This window comes from Mus caroli, chromosome X, assembly GCF_900094665.2.
Source record: "Mus caroli chromosome X, CAROLI_EIJ_v1.1, whole genome shotgun sequence".
Lineage (NCBI taxonomy): Eukaryota > Metazoa > Chordata > Mammalia > Rodentia > Muridae > Mus > Mus caroli.
In genome coordinates, this window is record NC_034589.1 from 110,255,415 (window position 1) to 110,277,647 (window position 22,233).

Here is a 22,233-nt window from a genome sequence, read left to right on the forward strand (position 1 = left end):
TAATATTTCTATGCATTTCATTGGAATATGTAGCAACCTATGAACCTATGAACTTTAACTTCACATATTTTATTTTTGAGGCTCATTTCTTTTAAACAAGGTTGGGACTTCTTTCTATTTGGTAGTTTGGGTAGGAGTTTGTTTATTTTTTTTTAATGAACCAACTCTTTAATGAATTTTACATATCAATTATTTGGTCTCTAGTTTGTGAATCCTGCCATGATATTCACTACCTTTTGCTGGTTAATTCTTTTGGGTTTGAGTTACTCAGATTTTCTTACTCTTCCAGGATTCTACATGTAATTGCCTCTTGAGCAATTAATATTTTAGGTGAGCATAGGGTTTGCATATTACAAATGTGGAACAGCATTGAACTGAGATCAGTACAGGTAGAAAGATTCTCTTTTAATGTTCAAGACCTGAGCATTAATTATCTTGCTAAAAGGACATTGTTTTAGGTACCTTGTTTAGTTCTCCCATTTGTTCATTAGTAAGCTCTATAACAGTTAATGACAGATTGGTTTCTCTTAAATTTTATACTCCTTGACCTCCTATTCAACCCTATCAAGCTTCAAGATAATTCTCAGTCAATTAGATATTTTCCCAGAAACAAACACACAGATATGATTTGTTTGTTCTTGAAAATTAAGACAGCCTTATTCTTAGAGATGTCATCCTTTTACATATCAAGTTTAGTATGTCTTGCTATCTAACTTGTGTTTTTAAGGTATTTTCTCTACACAGAGTTTAACAGACAAATTTGAAACTCCTCAGTTTGGGCATGTTTTTTGACCTCATGACTCCAAATAGCTCAGTTTTTCCCTTTAATGTTTTTGATTGATTGGTTTTGAAATTATAATTTCCCAATTCTTTTACATCATTTCCCAAATCTTATATTCTTCCTAAATACAACCTTCTCAGTATGTATGTTATTTGTATGTATGTTTCCTACAAAAGTAACTTGTATTCACCGGATATAATTGTTCTCTCCGAGGTTTACTGCTGAATGAATGTATCCTTTCTGGTTCTTTCTGAACTTTGGCTGGCTGTTTCAACTCAGCTCTTCTGGATCAAATTCCTCTCCAAACTGTCTGAGTCAAGGTGGCTTTTTAATTTAATTTTATTTATTTATTTATTTATTTATTTATTTATTTATTTATTTATTTATTATTTTTTTGTCTTCTCACTGAATTTCTATGATTGGCCTGAAATTAACTCTGGAATACGTTTTAATAGTCTGGCTCATTCTCATTCTCTGGTTTCAACTGTCTCTGTTGACTTTCACTACATGAAAACTGTATTGACTTAGCTGCTTCAACTCCACTCTCTGAAATCAACTGAATAACCTTACCTACATTGCTTTGGATTAAAGATGTGTTCAATGGTACATCCTCATTCCAGCCTGAACATACAGACATATAATTTCTTTGTATGTGATCCTTTGCCAGAGCAGGCATGTTACTAGATTAAAATTCCTCTACAGTTTCCAAGCTTGACTATTGAACTAGATAACACATTGGTGTGTGTATTTTATTTTATAAAGCATTATATCCTAAATAAAAATACTTACAGTTAATTAGAAACAATAATATCAAAATAAAGTATCAATAAAATGTAACTTAAAATCAGATCTTTGAATAAGTAAGGGTATCTGTATATTCTATTGAAAAAATGACTACTTTAAATGACTAAATGAAAATTTAGTGTATCATGAAATATCCCCCTTAAAATGTTAGCTTTGTGAGAAAAAAATGATAGAGATAGATGACTTAGTTTGCCCAAGCTATATTATTTTTCCATAAGAACTACTGTTATTTAATGGGTGAGAATATGAAACTAATTTGAGTTAGTTTCATTTTTGTTGCCCTGATAAAAGATCCTAAGGATAACAGTTTACAAAAGAAAATTACTTTTAATACACAATTCCAGGTTATTGACCATTATTTTGAGAAAATCAAAGTGGCAGGGACTTGAAGAAGCCAATTAAACCACATTCACAATCCAAAGCAGAAAGTGAAGTGAATGCTTGCATGCTTACACTCAGCTTGCATTCACCACTCAATGCAGTATCCTGCTTCTGGCAGTGATTTGAGTCTTCCCACCTCAGTGAAATCAAGATAATCCCCAGCATACAGGGAAAATGGGCACCATGTTCTAACCAATTCCCCATTGAGCATCTTTTCTAAGGTGATTTTAGACTGTGTAAAGTTGATAATTAAAAATACTCATCACAAAGTCTCAAGCTAAGTCAGGTTTCAGGTAACTTATGTATATCTCATAGACTTTGAAGTAAAAGAAGCCATGCTATTACTAGGCTAAATTAACTTTTTAAAGTGCTAAAAGTCATTTTGAGAAGATACAAATGCTTTTTAGCATAGTTTTCACATCGTGCACCTAGTATTTTAAAGGCAGCAGTAGACATTGAAATAGGTGTTTTCCTTTTTTTGTTGTTATTACTTATTTTAAGCCAATCATGTTTTATAAGCATTATAAACAAACACCTGTTACCTTAGACACTTTGTGGCAATGCCATGGTAGCATAACCCACCTTGTTTCTTCTACAGCTGTTATCTGAACATTCTTTGAACATGAGGTTGACCTCATCAGACTATGCTAACTTTAAAAGATTTAGTTATAAATAGATTTGAACCAACAAAAACAATATTCTCACCCATTAAATAACAAAAACAAAGATTCAGAAGGATGCCAGTACTTTTTCTGTTATCTGACATATGCTGAGGCAATGACATTGGTTCTGGGAGATAAATTCTCAACTTTCATAGATGCCAATTAGTTTAATATACAGTAAAAGAAATTATTCAGTTCCTAAGTATGTTCTGTGATATCAACATAGCAGAAAAATATATAATTTTATAAATCAGTATTATAAACGATTAAATTTATACATGTATTCCTCACATAAATTAAGATTAAATAAAATTATTTTGTTCCATGATGCATTTGTTATTTGCTCTTATTAAAACTCATATCTATTTCAGGGTACTTTATTTCTTAATGACAGGGAATATATGTAGATGTGTAATGAGAGATGGATGGATTTTCTTTAAGTTATCCTACCTTCTGATGTATTTGCCACCATTGAGGTTTAAGATGAGTAAGTTATGAAAAACTTATAAAAACTAGAACAAAAAGATATTTAAAATAATGTTCTTCGATTAATTACATAGAAAGAAGGTGGAAGTTGATTTATCTCATGATAAGTATATTATAAACCATATATTTTTTTCTTAAATTATCTTCATTTAAAATACTGTATGTAATCTTTTCATTAATAGTTTACATACATTTTATTTACTATGAGTGGTCTGAAAGACCCTAAAGGATATTGTGGAATAGAGATACAGGAAAATGTTCACATACATCTTGTGCTAAATAGTATTTAATGGCAATATCACATTAGAGAGTATAAGTGAAATGCTAGTTCATAGTACCATTTAAATATACCATGTTACATAAATCTGTATGAAATGAAAACATGTTCCATAATTGTAATTGAGTACCTTGGGGAATTACTGAAATGTTCCCTCAACATTAAGCTTAAACATTTTATGCCTCTGATGAGTAATTTTGAAGGCTATCACAGTTTATCATCACCAGTGACAGAAAAGCTGCTTTGGCATATTCTATAGTATACTAGGAAATGATTTTTATGCTGGATGTAGGTAACTTAGCCTTCCCATTTCTGAGTGTTGCATTGCGGTTTCTAAAGAATTAATCTTTGCTTCCCAATGAGCATAGCTCTCTTGTTTAGGCTATTCTGATAAATTTGGTTCACATGCCTAGCCTAAAAGGTAATTAAATCTCTTTTCTCTCCCCAGTTATCTCAGCAGAATCATTTTGGCTGTCAAGACCAGTTTAAGTTTTGCCTTCTGCTGTGGTATTTTATGTTCACCCTTAATCAAAAATGACAGCCTGTGTAGAAAGTGAGAAAACAGAGAATGTCTTGTCAGATTGTACAGACATCATGTAATTCATTTATCTTTGAGGTCTCATAATTTATAATTCATCATAAATTGGTTATTTGTAGTTTTATCTTGTATTATTATAGATCAAGGTAATATTTAAAATAGACTCACAAAAAAGAAGTCTAAATATCAGAAATATAACCTATTAATGTTCAGATAGCGCTAATTACAGTGAAACAAAGTTTTAAGAAGATGATAAATATATTAAGCATGTTATATAAAATTTAAATGTTCAACAATATCCTTCTTTTTATACTTCACATACCCTGAATTGTTTCCTGAAGTTCTGAAGCTCTGAAGACTAATGAAGACATTTATTAATATACATATGAACATTAATGTACAGCTAACATCGTCATTAGTGTCATTGCCCAGGGATTTGGAGAATTCAGGGGAACTGCCATATTTTGTCACTCAAATGAAGAGTAGAACACCATTATTTCTGCAGCAATTCAAATTATTTGGCTGTAAGAGTAGTTTTGTCACACATCTTTTGAAAGGCACAGAAAATAGTAAACCACCAACCTTTTTGTCAAAAATACTGCCATGGATAGTATATTGTTTTGTAGGTTACTTTTTCCTGCTTTGATGTTTAGACAGTGCCATTGAAAGTGCATTTTCCTTCAAATTAATTGTCTTTACCATAAAGTAGCCTCCTTTCATTTTTTGAGAATGTTGACATGCCCTAATTTTTGAGCAAAGCAGTTTAATTGGTAGCAAAAACTATTTAAAATATAATTTTATACTGAAAAATAAAATAATGCTTTCATGGTTCTGACAAAACTACCTTTCCATTAATCTGAACTATTTAGTCAGCAGAAAAAGAATCAGAAAAAAAGCATGATTACTTTATGCTTGTGTTTATTCTCCCTAAAACTGATTCACTGTTGTGAAATCATTGATTATTTTCTATCCTCAATTGAGTAATCAGTAATTTTTTTCAATGATAAGCTGATTGAATGAATGATAACTAAATCTTAATTTAGGAAAATACAAGATACCTATTTATTAGCATATGTAACATTATATAATTCATATGGCTTTTCTCTTTGTAAATGTATTTTTCTGTTATGGAGCTGACTATATTATTATGTGCAGAATCTGGGGTTAGCATTGTTCTACAATAGAATATATTGAAAGCAAAGGACAGGATTTCTCCTGTTTCATAGACCATACATTGCTAGAAAATGAATGACAAAATAACCAAAAAGCACAAAGTTGTGACAGGTAAAGGTAGATAGTAATAGACAAAATCCTATGTGACTAAGATTAAGATTTTGCTGAGTTCCCCATTTTGCGTGAATAGTGACAATTCATAAATCTAAAGTCATTTATTTTTTAAAACAAAATTACCTTGTTTAAAGTCATTTGGTTTTCAGAAAAAAATTACCTTGTTTCTCTAGATTCTTGTTTCCCTATCTTATCAACTCAAATAAGAAAGGCCATAAAAGATGTCTTACTATCACCTGACATTCCTAAGTTCAACAATGCCTAGTTATATTTACAATGACAAACCTCAAGGAAAAAAAAAAGGAAATTTTTCTTTCTTTTCTTTCCTTTTTTCTTTTCTTCTCTTTTCTTTTCTTTTTCTTTCTTTCTCTCTCTCTCTTTCTTTCTCTCTTTCTTTCTTTCTTTTTTTCTTTCTTTCTTTCTTTCTTTCTTTCTTTTTTTGAACACATCTAGTCCTAAAAGTACCCCATCCAGAATTCACTGATTTCTTGAATTAGAGACCACTCTTCCACAGAATATTCCTTTAATTAAACCTGTAGTATTGTAGTGTTAGTCTGTTCTATTTTTTTCCCTTTAAAATAAATCTTACAAACTATCATGGCAAATAGAAAAAGTAGGAAATTACTAATTTGAAATACCATAGTTCTATTAAAATGCTATTTATCTTATGACTGATCACAGATTGTGGAGATAGAAGGAAATTTTCTGTTCATTATGAATCATCACCTAAATCATTTTCCTCTGTTCACACATGGCAAGTTAGACATATGTGGAGTATACATCTGTGTGTATATCCACATGCATCTAGCACAGACTTTTCTTAGAAGAGAATGGTTATTGCCTTTGTCAAACTTTCCATTTATACTGTGCATCATAAAATGTATTTTAGTTTAGAGAATATTTTGTAGTAAAATTTAGATTTTTTTGGTGTTTTTGCCACTTTTGCTCACAGACTAAAATTTAATCTCTTTAAACAAATTCAAAAGGTCCTTACTATGTTGAGTTCCTATGGAAATCTTCATGGTAGCTTCAGCATGAGGAAATAGAATTCTGTATCTAAGCACTGGAATTTGCATGCATTTGAAGTTGCTCTTCAGCAGGACATTTCTTTACATTGTACATGTATTATTCCTTCAGATACAAATCTAAGTTTTCTTAGTGACAAAGATTTTTTGCAAAAATGCCACATATAGTTTCTATGTGATTTCAGAAAACAGAATTCTAAAATAATGTCCCAGGGATATATCACTTTAATTTTCAGAACCTATGAGGATATAGAAATGTCAATGTCATAATCATGTTACAAAATATGACATAATTAATGATGCTTTTCTGGATGGACCCAAGGTAATTATGTGAGAGTCTAAAAGAATAGACCATTTTCAGGATGATGACTGAAGAAAAAAGTAGCCAGGTAGATATAAACCATGAACAAAGTGCAACATACTACTTATGTTTAGTTTTACATTAGAGGAGCCAATATTAAGAAATATGAGAAGTGTCATGTTTATAAATCAGGTCCTCTATTTTGCAGTATGATCATGAAACCATGTACAACTGAAATATACTCACAACTAGGAATGTATTTGGAGTTTTTTCATGCTAGAAGCAACATATTAAGAAACTATCCCAGCCAATACCTTGATTATTAATGTTGACATTAATTTTAACAATGGATACAGAAATGGCCCATGTGTATTAAAATTGAGATATAAAAATTATAAACACATATTAATTTCAGCTACTCAATTCATTATGACAGTGATAAAACTAACATACTTCACAAAAGTAATGAGTTAGTACCAGGATCATTGTATGATCTATAATGTAAACATAGCATTTGTTTTTAACATTGCATCTTAAACTCTCTTAAGAGGAGAATTTAATTTTATTACAAAGCCATTTTTTTTTCTGTTCACTTACATTTGGATGGGAAGAAACATGTACTACTATAGTCTGATAGGATGATGTATTTGTAGTACAGCCAGAGTTATTATTTAAGATTGTACTGACTGGTTTTGTGTGTCAACTTGACACATGCTGGAGTTATCACACAGAAAGGAGTTTCAGTTGGGGAAGTGCCTCCATGAGATCCAGCTGTAAGGCATTTTCTCAATTAGTGATCAAGGGGGGAGGGCCCAATGTGGATGCTACCATATCTGGACTGGTAATCTTGGCTTATATAAGAAAGAAAGCTGAGTGAGTCAGGGGAAGCAAGCCAGTAAGAAATATCCCTCCATGACCCCTGCATCAGCCCCTGCTTCCTGACCTGCTTTAGTTCCAGTCCTGACTTCCTTTAGTGATGAACAGCAATGTGGGAATGTAATCTGAATAAACCCTTTCCTCCCCATTGCTTCTTGGTCCTGATGTTTGTGCAGGAATAGAAACCCTGACTAAGACAAGTTTGTATCAACAGAGTGGGGTATTCCTATGACAGCCTCACCATGTTTTGGGGAGGACTATGGAAAGACTTTGGTACTTTGCACTAGAAGAGCCATTAGGATACTAAGAACTTTGTAGAATGTTCTGTAGGAGCTTGGAAGATAATTTTGAAAACAGTGAGGAAGATGGAGGCCTGGCTTGTGAAATTTCAGAGGGAAAATTAAAGACTTTTATCAGGGCTGTTGATGTTTTGATTGTGAATATTCTGTAGTTTTTGATAGCTGGGGCTGAAAAATCAGCTGTGATTAACAAGATAACAGAACTGCTAAAGTGACACCATTTTATTACTGGGACTATTGATGCTGATTAGCTGGAGGTAAGAAATTAGCAGTGATTAAGAGGAACCCAGCACCATTGAGGTGAAATATTCTGGGAAGTATTTTCTAAGAGCACACAGAGGCTGTGTTCCAGAGATAGCCAAGGTTGTACCCTGTGTTGCGGCTGGACTTGGTAATGTGTAAGAGTCTCCCAGGGGTCCTGGTTTTGAAGGCATGGAGGGGTCATGAAGTGCAGCTGAGATTCCACACTGTAAGAGGCTACAGAAGGCCATTGGTGAAGGTGCAACCTCAGTTGCAATTGATGTCTAAGGACTGAAGGCATCATGCAAAGTAGTTGAGGCTTGGTACCATGAAGAGAGCCTATGAGAAGCTATTGGTGAAGCCTAGTTACAGCAGAAGGTAGCAGTGTTTTGGTGATGCCAGTGCCATGAGATAACAACCAAGAACAGCAGCAGCAATGGAGTACAGGCATCTAGAGCCAGAAGACAAGGTGTATTAAAAAGAGCAGAGCTGGAGAAGTGACCCAAGCCCTTGGAGGAATCACAGAAGATCATGAGTGGATCTCAGACATTAGATGGTTGGAGTTTGATTTTGCTTTTGATTGTGAGCGTGCCCTGATATTCTTTTTCCTCTGAAGTAAGAAGGTATTTTAATGGAGGAGTCCACAGTTAAGAGTCTTTAAATTGTAAAATGACTTTGGATTTTAAAAGATATTGAATATTTTAAAGGGATTGAACTTATAATATGTAAAGAGTGTGGGACATTTAAAGTTATTTAGATCTTGGGGATGAATAAAAAAGTAAGGGTTGAGGATTAATAGTGATTTGTTTGTGTGTCAAGTTGACAAGGTCAAATGTACTGACTAGTTTTGTGTGTCAACTTGACACAGGCTGGAATTATCACAGAAAAAGGAGTTTCAGTTGGGGAAGTGCCTCCATGAGATCCAGCTGTAAGGCATTTTCTCAATTAGTGATCAAGGGGGAAAATTGCACATTGTGGGTGGGACCATCGCTGGACTGGTAGTCTTGGGTTATACAAGAAAGCAAGCTGAGCAAGCCAGGGGAAGCAAGACAGTAAGAAACATCCCTCCATGGCCTCTGCATCAGTTCCTGCTTCCTGACCTGCTTGAGTTCCAGTGCTGACTTCCTTTAGTGATGAACAGCATTGTGGAATTATAAACTGAATAAACCTTTTCCTCCACAACTTGGCATTTGGTCCTGATGTTTGTGCAGGTATAGGAACCCTGACTTAGACAAAGATGTTTGGAATTTGAAAAATATAGGTGTCACTTTGGTATTCTCTTTCTCTTTTAAAAATATTAACCTTTTTTCTATGAATAATGTATAATTACTATCAGGTTAATCTCTTAATTTATTACTGTATGGCATTCTTTGGTATATAATAGGGATTTCAGTATATTAAGTTTTATTTAAAGGCCCTTACTCCACTTGGATTTTAGCTTTACGCAATGAGTTAAGAATGCATCAGTTTGCATTCTTCAACATGCTGACCACAACTTGAGCCAGTACCATTTGTTGAAAATGCTATCTTTTTTCCCCTGGATGGTTTTGACTTCTTTGTAAAAGGTCAGGTGAACATAGGGGTTTGGGTTTATTTCTAGGTCTTCGATTCTATTCCATTGATCTACCTGCCTGTCTCTGTACCATACAATTTTTTTTAAAATCACTATTTCTCTGAAACACAGTTTGAACTCAGGGATGGTGATTTACTCCAAAATTCTCTCATTGTTGGGAATAATTTTCACTATCTTGGGTTTTTGTTATTAAAGATGAATTTGAGAATTACTCTATCTCTCTGAAGAATTGATTTGAAATTTTGATGGGAATTGCATTGAATCTGTAGATTGCTTTTGGTAAGATGGCCATTTTTACTATGTTAATCCTGCCAATCCATGAGCATGGGAGATCTTTCCATCTTCTGATGTCTACTTTGATTTATTTCTTCAGAGACTTGAAATTCATGTCATACATACCCTGTGTTAGAGTCAAACAATTCTGAGATTCTACCTCATACCAGTCCGAATGACTAAGATCAAAATATTAGGTGACAGAAGATGCTGGCCAGGATATAGAGAAAGAGGCGCACTCCTCCATTGCTGGTGGGATTGCAACCTGGTACAAACAATCTGGAATACATACAGTCTGGTATTTCCTCAGAAAAACTGGAAATAGTTCTACCTGAGTACCCAGCTATACCACTCCTGGGCATATACCCAAAAGATGTTCTAATGCATAACAAGGACACCTGCTCCACTATGTTCATAACAGCCTTATTTATAATAGCCAGAAGCTGGAAACAACTCAGATGTCCCTCAATGGAGGAATGGATACAGAAAATGTGGTATATTTACACAATGGAAAACCATTAACATATTAAAAACAATGGCTTCATCAAATTCACAGGCAAATGGATAAGTGGATAAGAGCCCAAAAGATTGGATTACCCAACATCCACCTCACAGACCAAGTGAAGCTCAAGAAGAAGGAAGACCAAAGTATGAATGTTTCAGTAGTACTTAAAAGGTGAACAAAGAAATCAAAGGAGGTAGAGGGAGGGAGAGACCTGTGAGGGAGAGAGGAGGGGGAGGGAAAAAGGAGGAGCAGGATGAGGTATGGTAAAAAACAGGGAGCAGTACTAAGGATTAGGAAACTGAATGAAGGTGTATAGCAGTGGAGGATGACCAACTGGACATAGATGCTAGCAAGTCCCAGATACCAGAGAAGAGAGAGGTTCTTGAGACCCAAGGGGGAAGACATTAGCCAAAATACCCAACAACGAGGAGATAGAACCTATAGAGACCATGGCCAGTGTATAGGCATGACCCCCAGTTGAGGGATAGGGCCACCCACCAATCTCAAACAAAATAACCCTGAATGTTTCCTGTGTAAAGGAAATGCAGGGACAAAGAGTAGTGCAGAATCTGAAGGAAAGGCCATCCAGGGACCACCCCACACAGGGATCCATCCCACCTGCAGACACCAAACCTGACACTATTGCTGATGCCAAGAATCATTTTCTGATGGGGCCCTGGTATGACTGTCCCCTGAGAGGCTCTGCCAGAGCCTGACCAAAATAAATGCAGATGTTCACAGCCAAGCATTAGACCACACTGGAAGAGTTAGGGGAAGGATTGCCAGATCAGAAGGGGATTGCATCCCCATAATAGGAACAATATCAACTAACTAAGAGCTCCCAGCAACCAAACCTTCAACCAAAGAGTACACATGAAGGGACCCATGCCTCCAGCTGCATATGTAGCAGAGGATTGCCTTAAGTGGCATCAACGGGAAGGGAAACCCTTGGTCCTGTGGAGGCCTGATGCCCCACCATAGGGGAAATACTAGAGTGGTGAGATGGGGAACAGATGGGTGGTTGAGGGAGCTTGCGCATAGAAGCAGGGGTTGAGGGATGGGATAGAGTGTTTGAAGAAGAGAAACTAGGAAGTGAGACAACATTTGAAATATAAAGAAAAGGAAGGATTTCAGATATTGATAAGATATAAGACATCTTGAAATATATTTTTAACAATGACCTCAATAAATCCTGCACTTTTTTTTTCCGAGATAGGGTTTCTCTGTGTAGCCCTGGCTGTCCTGAAACTCACTTTGTAGACAAGGCTAGCCTTGGACTCAGAAATCTGCCTGCCTCTGCCTCCCAAGTGCTGAGATTAAAGGCGTGCGCCACCACTGCCTGGCACTAATAGTTCTTAATAGCTAATATATTATTTTGTTTTTGAATATATATATATATATATATGTATATATATATATATGTATATATGCACATACAGTGAGTGAGTGTTTGCTTACAAATATATTTGTGCATGTTTAGTATGCCTGTTACCAACTGCCAGAAGAGAATGGTAGAGCCTGTGGAACTGGAGATCCCGACAGTGGTATGTAGCTATGTGGATATTAAGAACTCAATCTATGGAGCCGAGCGTGGTGGCACACACCTTAAATCCCACACTTGGGAGGCAGAAGCAGGAGAAATTATGAATTTGAGGACAGCTTGGTCTACAGAGTGAGTTCCAGGACAGCCAGGACTACACAGAAAAACCCTGTCTCGAAAAAACAAGAAAAAAAAAATATTCTATGTCTTCTTCAAGAGCAGTATTTATACAGCTTCAGAAATGTGTTGGCAATTAAGAATACTGACATCATTTCCATAAGACTTGGGTTTGATTCCCCAGACATACATATTCACTATTTTCTGCAACTCCAGTTCCTAGGGAACCAACAAACTCCTCTGGACCCGACTGGCATCAGAAACTCAAGTGGGACAGAAATTCATATTCATATGAGTAAAGCAACTATACACATAAATTCAAATTTAGTATAGTAGCAAGGTATCGTAACTGCTAAGAAACCTCTCTTGCCACTTCTTTTAAAAAACTATTTTTGTTAAAAATAAAATTTGATATATCAATATGGCTGTCACCAAACTTGATGCTGTTAATTAGATCCCTGGGACTCACATCATGCTTGAATGAAAATTGACATGTGAATGTTGCCCTTTGACTTCCACATGGGCACCATTGCACAGATGTATGCATAGATGTTCTCTCTTTGTTTCTCTCTGCCTCTTTCTCTATCTTACACACAGAGACATACATATACACTAATAAATAAGCCAATAATAAGAATGACTGAGAACTTATAATATTTCAAAGTAAAATTATTTTCTCTTATAAATAAGCTATACCAAGAGAACCAATTCAATAAAAATTTAATAAGAAAATATTACTGTAAATAAAAAATATGAATGTAACTATATATCTAAGTTATATCCCTTTTATTATAAGAAGACTTTTATAAATGATAGGACTTTTCTCCTTCAATTTTAATTAAGCCCCAAATATATTAGTATTTGTAATTTCACTGTGGATTGATGGAAATTTCCTTCTAGTGTTTCAACTAATTTTTGTTAAATTTCAGTTGACACAGTGTGAAACTCTTACGCTAAATTGCTTGAGGACCCTTGAAGCTCAAGTGATCTAATTTACACATTTCATTCTGGCACAGTTATGTAATATGAACACATTAACTTGGAATTAAATTGATGACACTTTTATTATTTTCCTGTACACAATATGAATCATTGTCTCATCTTCAGTCTAATGACTGTATCATTTCATTTCTCAAGTGTATATAATAGAATTCTATAGAAATAAACCCACCATGCACTAAACAATACCTGATCTACCATAGCATGATAACATGTTAGTAAAAAATACTAAAAGTATATGGTTACTTTTTATGACTATAACAAATAATGAACTAAATAACCATAGTAGTTTATTCATCAGTAATTGCATAAAAACTATTTTATAATACAGCAAAAATTTTATCTTCACACAAATTAGGGATTGATGAGTAAGCATTAATTAGGAAAATGCTACACATCATATTAAATTTTCCTGGATAACATATTTTCTTACTTTTTAAAACAAATTTTTATTGATTTATATAATCCATTCTAGGTTATTCCCAAAGGCTCCCATACAATAAATCCTACCAGTTATCTTTTATCATTTGAGATTTTTGTTTTATTGACTGATGGATGGATGGATTAATGGATTGATTGATTGGTTGATTGATTGATTGATTGACTGATTGATTTGTATGTGGGCCTGCATGAATTTGTGTTCACTGTGTGAAAGCTGGTGATGGCAAAGGTCACAAAAAGGTATTCAATTTACTGTAGCTGTAGCTTCAGATGATTGTGAGTTACTTGATGTACCTGACACTTCTGCAAAAGCTTGAAGCATTCAGGAGACATTGCTCCAATCATGATTTTTCTTTACACAGTTAATGTGTATACATGTTCAGTTTTAGAAATCAACATTTATGAATAATCTTCATGATGGATAAAATAATAAATTATTGGATAGTTATTTCATACATTCAACTTCATCTCAACAGTAGACTATAAGGTCATTTTTTCCTCTAAACCAAGAAATAAAACTCTCTTGCCTATCAGTAATCTGTACTCTAAAGTTCACATTTTTAAAAATTTTGTGTATGGTCCCTCAAATTTGACCTTTCTCCAGATATTGTATTTCTCATCTCAAAATCCAGCTATTAACATTTTCATTGTTTTCTGAAATACTTGTAATATTTAATAATATATTTTTGTGTATGCTATTTGTAGAAAAAGGTTTTCGGGTCCTATATATTATGAACCACTTTTAAAAGCTCAGAACAACCAAATTCCATTTACTTTCTGATGTCTTTCTTTTACATTATCTCAAATGGTGCTAGTCTATACTTTCAGATGCCTTTTAAAAAGTTCTGTTAGAGAATTTAACATACTGCAGCTGTTTGTGGAAACACATACCTCTTTAAGGTTGTGCTAGCAAGTGGAAGGCATAGCAGTCTAGTAACTTACATGTTTCTAGAGGCCGTCATTAGCATAGTTGGTAAAAAGGAGTTGCTTAATTAATATTACTGAAAGGATGAATGAATGAATGAATGAATGAATGAATGCATGAATGGAAACTTATGGCTGATACTATAGTAGACCCTAGACTTACTACAGTGGCATAGAAGTGAGCATTCTTCTTTCCTTGTTACACATCATTGTCAATAAATTTAAAGAATGTGTAAGGACATGTGAAATTGCCTAAAAATCCTTCTCAGGGGAACAAAGAAATATTCCTAATTAACTCCTATGTGAAATCCATGAAACTGGAAGACAGCTGAAATAGCATGACCAGTAAATTAAGTGTTTGAGGAACTATTAAGATTAAAAATAACATAGTACTATTAGAACAAAGAAAACTAGACTGTAGAATATTACAATTCTAGAAAATAAAATGCATATGACAAGACTACTATATCAGAGTCAAGAGGGATAAAGACTTTGGATCATAAGAGAATACACCATAGTCTAAGACAAGGAATAGTTATTGACTTTAAATCACCACTATTTATTGAATTTCTACTATATGTGCCAAGAGAAAAATATAACCAGGCACTGGCCAACAAATAAAGCAATGATTTTGTGCCTAGCAAATAGCAAGTGAGAGATGAAACACAAATGATTTAATTCAACTTATCTTGCACAATGACTTTGTAGTATCCCCAAATGTGATTTTGTCAAATCTGAGTTGTGGCACTACATGGTCTTGTTCTTTTCAGTCAAAGGTATTCCTGCTGAGAGTCATTTCTTATTTAGATTTACCTTCACAGGGACCAGAACTATAGAATAGTGAGTATTTGTTGCTTGATGGAGTTGATCATATAGCAAAAACTAAACAATATACCCCTCTGCAAATTCTAAGTGCTATAGAAGCAAAGGCTTTTTGGAGGGAAATGCCATATATAGTGTCTATCATCTGTGCATTTAGTTTATGTAGAATATTTTAAAGTCATCCTAGGAGCTATTTAAAACTATACTGGCTATATCACTGCCCACATCAACTGTGAAATAGAGATCTATGTTTGCCTTTTATCCTGTTTTGTTTAAAATTCTAGTGGTTGATATTGTGAGTGCTGAAAAACAAAACCAAAATATACTTTGCATTAGGAAATTCCATATTTAGGTTCCTAAGTTTATATATTTTGACAAAAAATAAAACTCCTATAATTGAATAAATGCTTATGTCAGAAGCATTCACAAATAAATGTCTTGAACTCTGAGTATATTTTTATCATTATAACATTATATAAATCAATTTTTTCTATTGTACAAATGAAAATATCTTGCCATAATAGGTATACAAAATAGTATTAGAAAATACAATAAAAATATTAAGCTCAATATTTGTTCTTCAATATTTTGTAAAAGTAATTTTGGGACAAAAAGATGAAATATAGTTCATCAACCATATTAAAATATCATGATGTCATATTGAGTTATTAGCATGGGCTTGAGAATAGTGAGGCTAGAAACATTTCAGGAACAATAGAAATCAGTTTCCAAAGCAAAATAAATTGTTGGAGAAGTGATCTGTGTACCAAGACATTTTATGAAGGACTGCCATTCTTGACCATAAATGCTTGCCTTCCGTGGTATTAAGGAACATACCTAGTGCTCGACACCTTATAATTTAAGGGGAGAATATGGCTAGTTGTATCATTCAATAATTGCTTTTGTAAGATTGTACTTTTTTCAGGTGCTTGAATAATAAAACATTGTTGATTTTCTTTCTGAATATATAGAGATTAATGACAAAATTATATGAGCACCATTTTACTATACCTTAACTCTAATTAAGAAAAACTGTCAAGACATTTGTTAACTTGATCCTTGAAGATAATCTCATTTGCATAGATAAAAAAGGCACACAAAAGAAAATTAGATGACTGCCAAAGTATATCAGAAGTAAATTACTTTCATCAAGGATTATTATAAAAGAATATACTTTGTGTAGTTAAGTATTTAATTCTTTTTGTATCATGAGATGTCAGTGATTTTCATTTTATTTGGGCATAAAACATAATAATTTCACTTGGTTCTTGTCATAAAATGTACACAGCTACTCGTTGATCTTTGTAACTATAATTTAAATCATATTAGTACTTTAAAGCATTCTGATAATTGTCTAGTTTTAATAAAGTTGTTTTCATTCTCTTTGTAGTGGAAGAGAAACACTGTATATTATTTGTTTAAAGGAAAGAAAAATATGGTCAGGAACCATTTTTATATTCATGGCACAATGTTACCTAAGCACTGAAGTTTAAATTCAGCATTTCAGATTTTCTGTACTCCAAAAGCAGTTAGAAATGGGATTAAGTGAAGGAAAAAGTATTTATTTATACTTTGGCCACAGAAAAGTTTGTCATTTTAAATTTGAGTATAACAAAATGGACTTTTAAATTTCCCCTGGCTTTGTGGAAAGTATTATTCTTACTGGTTTAGGTATGGTAGAGAAAAACTTAGCACTGCTCTTATAATTAATGAAGAATTTCTGTCCTTTCCCTGAAGGTTAGCTTCAACTTTTCTGACTCCCAATTTCATGATAAATATATTACTATTTCAAGGGAACAACAACAAACTGATGTTGATATCCAAAACAAGGGCATGTTCACCTGTTTTGCCTATTACCTCTCTCACCACAGCTTCCATAGAGGCTCTGGTTATAGTAGCAGTTTTAGCCAGTTTATGAGCTCAATTAGTATGCTAAAATGAAATCTGAAATTGCCATTATTTTCATCTAGAATATGATAAACCTGTTATTCTAGGTTAATTACTCCTTATTTATTTAAGAACAAATAATACTAACACAAGATTTACAGCATTAGGCCACTTAGCAATTCTTTTATTAAAAAATGAATTTGCACATTTTCTAACATGTTTTCACATTAAATTTTTCAAGAAATTATAGGGGAAATACTTTCTTTTGGGGAGAAAAATCTATTCTGCTTCATCAGGAAGAAGTTTTTGAGGATTTTCTAAAGTGTCCATGACAAGTTGCTGCTCAGACACTAACCGCCTTAGTGGCAATTGTGGATGGACCTTTCTCCCATAATTGTCTTTTTACTTTACCTCTCTTTTACCTGATAACACTGTGTGTTTTATATGATTTGTGCCACTCCATAAGACTTAAAGTTTTGAAGTGAAAGGTTGAAATATCAAGTTCCTTTTGAGTCTTGGTCAAAAGAATGGACTATCTTTGTCCACGGGTGGAGATATAGTAGTCTGATCTGCACCAAAGAACACTGCATACTATTTGTTCTTCCTTTAGGAATTAATTCATATGGGCCCGCCAGTCACCTACCTAAGATTCCACAGTCCAAAGAAGCTAATTGAACTGATTTACAAGCTAAGAGGAAGAGAGGAATTTTTAACCCCTTAATGATATAAGATACAAACCCTTCTTTGGGAGCAACTGCTTACAAGACCCTCTGCTATGTAGCTTGCCTGCTTTTCTATCTTGGAAAAAGCATAACTATCTTTTTCATTCTTTCTATAGGATTTCCCTTTTCAGATACTGGCCAAAAGTCTACACATGCTTTCTATGACATTTTGTGCATTCTCAATCTTTCTTAAAGTCTCTGCTACCTGTCCGTGCAGCCAATTTGCTAAACTTCACTAAGATATTTACCCTAACTCAGTAAGGCACATCTCTTTCCCCCTTTTCAACTACTTTTCTCCTGTAAGATATTCAAATTTACAACTTGCCTATTTTGTTGAGGTTTTCCTATACTCTAATTAAAATTGTACTTGAGCTGTTTTGAAAGTCCACTTCTAAATTTTTTTAAAGGAAGGTATGAACCTAAAATGTAATGACAATTTTCCCAAATAGATCTACAGGAACGACAAATTCAATTTGTATTCTATCACCTAGTCCATGAACAAACTGAAAAATATCCTGCTATTTAAAAGACTAAAATACATCATTTTTGGCTGATAAAACCCAAAAACATAGATGTTCCTATTTGGTTTTTGAATATTCCTCTACCTTTTATTTCCTTTGAGGTGAAAGCCTGATTTTGCATAATTTCTTTATTATTGTGTTACAATTGTGTCTGAGCCCTCTCTCTTGGATTTGTGTCTATCCTTATATAGCATGACCTTTATTTTTAGTGGGTTTGTTCTTGATATTGTTCTGGATATTGAATGAAGGATATAACATTTGATAAACAAGTATTTTTCAACCACCAAACTACATCTTCAATACTCGTATTAGTTTTCATCTTTTGGGGTGAGAGTGGGGGTGCCGAGTTATTGTTAATTTACCCAGACTTCTCCTCTGTAGCCCAAATACACAATGAAATAATACCAATCTTCAAGTTTCAGCCTCCCAAGTAACTGACATTCTGGGCCTTCCTTACAAGTATCACTTTAGCATGGTCTTGATTAATATATCTATTTTGTAAGTGCTACTATATATGATAAGCCAGGTAATCATATTTTCTTCTTTTAATATTTTGTTGATAATTCTGAATCCTTTGCCTTTCCATATATGCACTGTTAGTAATCACAAATTAAGTGATTTATTTTTTATTGATAAGCTTTTAGATTTTTGTTTTCTTAGATTTTTATATCCCTTATCCTCTCACACTCCAATCAGCAAGAACATGAATGATAGACTAAAGTAGGAATTAATTAGAGAAAATGCATTAACCTTTGAAGCATATTTGAATGATAATATCTAGCTTTGTCCGCTGCTGTTGAAAATATATAGCAGAAGTTATCAAACATCATATATTTATATTTAAAATGTTATCCCCTTTCCTGTTTTCCCCTCTGAAAAAACACTATCCCCTCCCCCTCCCCCTGCTAACCAACCCGCCCACTCCTGGTTCCTGGCCTTAGCATTCCCCTACACTGGGGCACTGAACCTTCACAAGATCAAGGGCCTCTCCTCCCACTGATAACCGACAAGGCCATCTTCTGCTACATATGCAGCTAGAGCCATGAGTCCCACCATGTACTTTCTTTGATTGGTGGTTTAGTCCTGGGAACTCTGGGGGCACTGGTTAGTAGTTCATATTGTTGTTCCCCCTATGGGTCTGCAAACCCCTTCAGCTCCTTGGGTACTTTCTGTAGCTCCTTCATTGGAGACCCCATGCTCAGTCCAGTTGTTGGCTGAGAACATCTACCTCTGTATTTGTCAGGCACTGGCAGATCCAGTAATTCATCATATTTCTACAATGAATTTATTTAGAATGCATTAGACAAAATGATAGAAAAAAATTGTGTCTTAAACCTATATCCTGCTTCACCTTAATGAGTAGATTGTTGCTTTTAAGCACTTGAAATAGAGCTCTGCATTTCTATCTCATGTTTTCAGAGACTGACCATTGATCTAATATGGTATCTGACAGATGTCAAAATAAGGACAAAAAAATGTTCATAGTTTTTAGGTGAAAATACAGTGTGAAAACTTATAAATCACTTCATTATATAATAACAAATTGGTATATCATGACATATTTAAGGCTTCTCATTATGAGTTTTGTGTATCAGGCTAGTATCACTGAAATGTGAGTACTTATCTCCTTATAAGACTTAGGCAGACTTAATATATCACAGCTTCATATATCTAGAATTTAGATGTTGTGAATATGCCCTCTTCCGTATAAGCTCATCTATTGGTGTTGACATGTCTAGGTCATGTTTAGGAAGCCAGGAAGGTGAAACATCACACATGTAGCTTCTTTGATGTTACAGAAAGACACAATAATCTCAAAATAAACTTTCTGTTTCTCTGGCTATTGCAGTTGTTCCAAGCCCTCTTCCTGATCCATAGGTGCAGAAGGTGCATGATAGGTATATCACTCTGGATTTGGCTACAACAGTCTGTATTTTTGTCCATGGTAATTTTCTTTAATTTCTAAATCTGCTGCAAAAAGAAGTTTCCTTGATTAATGGAGAGTACTACATTTATATTTGGGTACAAGTATAAATATTTAGAATGTACTTTTTGATTATGCTGGTTTAGTAAAGTGGTGCTTGTATGTTCTCCTCCAAAATCTGCAGTTTTACTAGCCCTGTGTTGATTATTTTTTCAGTAATGGAAGCTAATTACTTCTTATAATTGGGTTTAACGTTGTATTAGAAAGATGTTGGTTACTGTCAAAATATACATGGCACTAATACAAGCTCAGTGTTATCATGGAATAATGGTTGTAGTTCATTCATATTGTAAAGTTTTATAATTAATTTTCATGTAAACATATAAAAAGCAAGTTTTTTCTTAGTACATAATGATGTAATAACTTTAAAAAAAAACCTTAGCAAATTAAATGTTCCCTCAGTATATTGAAGGGATTACAACTAAAACATGGAATAAAACAATTGGAATATTCTTAAGTTTTCTAAAAGTTGTGGCATAGTCCTAACATGTTTTCTTTTCTTTTTTTTCCCCTCTGTGCTATACTGTTTTATTTATGTTCCCTCCCTTCTATGGATTTTCTTGATTAAAAAATGTAGTGCTATTCACTCAAGACTCAGTAAATCTCTACCCTATGAAAAACATGCCACTGCTTGAAAACTACATTACCCAAAATGGGTCCTGATTTCTTTTCTTCTTATTATTCTTTTTTATTAGATATTTTCTTCATTTACATTTCAAATGCTATTCCAAAAGTCCCCTATATCCTTCCTCTGCTCTGCTCCCCAACCCGCCCACTCCAGCTTCCTGGCCCTGACATTCCCCTGTACTGCAGCACATGATCTTCACAAGACCAAGGGCCTCTCCTCCCATTATTGGCCAACTAGGCCATCCTCTGCTACATATGCAACAAGATACATAGTTCTGGGGGGTACTATTAGTTCATACTGTTGATCCTCCTATGATGTTGCAGACCCCTTTAGCTCCTTGGGTACTTTCTCTAGTTTCTTCATTAGGGGCCCTGTGTTTCATCCAATAGATGACTGTGAGCATCCACTTCTGTATTTACCAGGCACTGACATAGCCTCACAAGAGATAGCATGGTCCTCTCAGCAAAATCTGGCTGGCATATGCAATAGCGTCTGCTTTTGGTGTCTGGTTATGGGACAGATCCCTGGGTGGGACAGTCTCTGAATGGTCCTTTCTTCCATCTCACCTCTGAAATTTGTCTCTCTAATTATATCCATGGGTATTTTGTTCCCCATTCTAAGAGGAAACAAAATATCCACACTTTGGTCTTCCTTCTTCTTGGGTTTCATGTGTTTTGCAAATTGTATCTTGGATAGTCTAAGTTTCTGGGCTAATATCCGATTATCAGTGAGTGCATATCATGGGTGTTCTTTTGTGATTGGGTTACCTCACTCAGGATGATATACTCCAGATCCATCCATTTGCCTACAAATTTCATAAATTCATTGTTTTTTATTGCTGAGTAGTAATCCATTGTATAAATGTAACAAATGTTCTGTATCCATTTATCTGTTGAGGGACATCTGGGTTCTTTCCAGCTTCTGGCTATTATAAATAAGGCTGCTATGAACATAGTGGAGCATGTGTCCTCATTACCAGTTGGAACATATTCTGAATATATGCCCAGGAGAGGTATTGCTGGATCTAGTGGTAGTACTATGTCCAGTTTTCTGAGAAATCATCAGACTGATGTCCAGAGTGGTTTTACCACCTTGCAATCCCATCAGCAATGGAGGAGTGTTCCTCTTTCTCTACATCCTCGACAGCATCTGCTTTCACCTGAATTTTTGATCCTAGCCATTTTGTCTGGTTTGGTGTGAAGTGTCAGGGTTGTTTTGATTTGCTTTTCCCTGATGATTAAGAATGTTGAACACTTTTTCAGGGACTTCTCAGCCATTCCATATTCCTCAGGTGAGAATTCTTTGTTTAGCTCTATACCCCATTTTTTCATATGGTTATT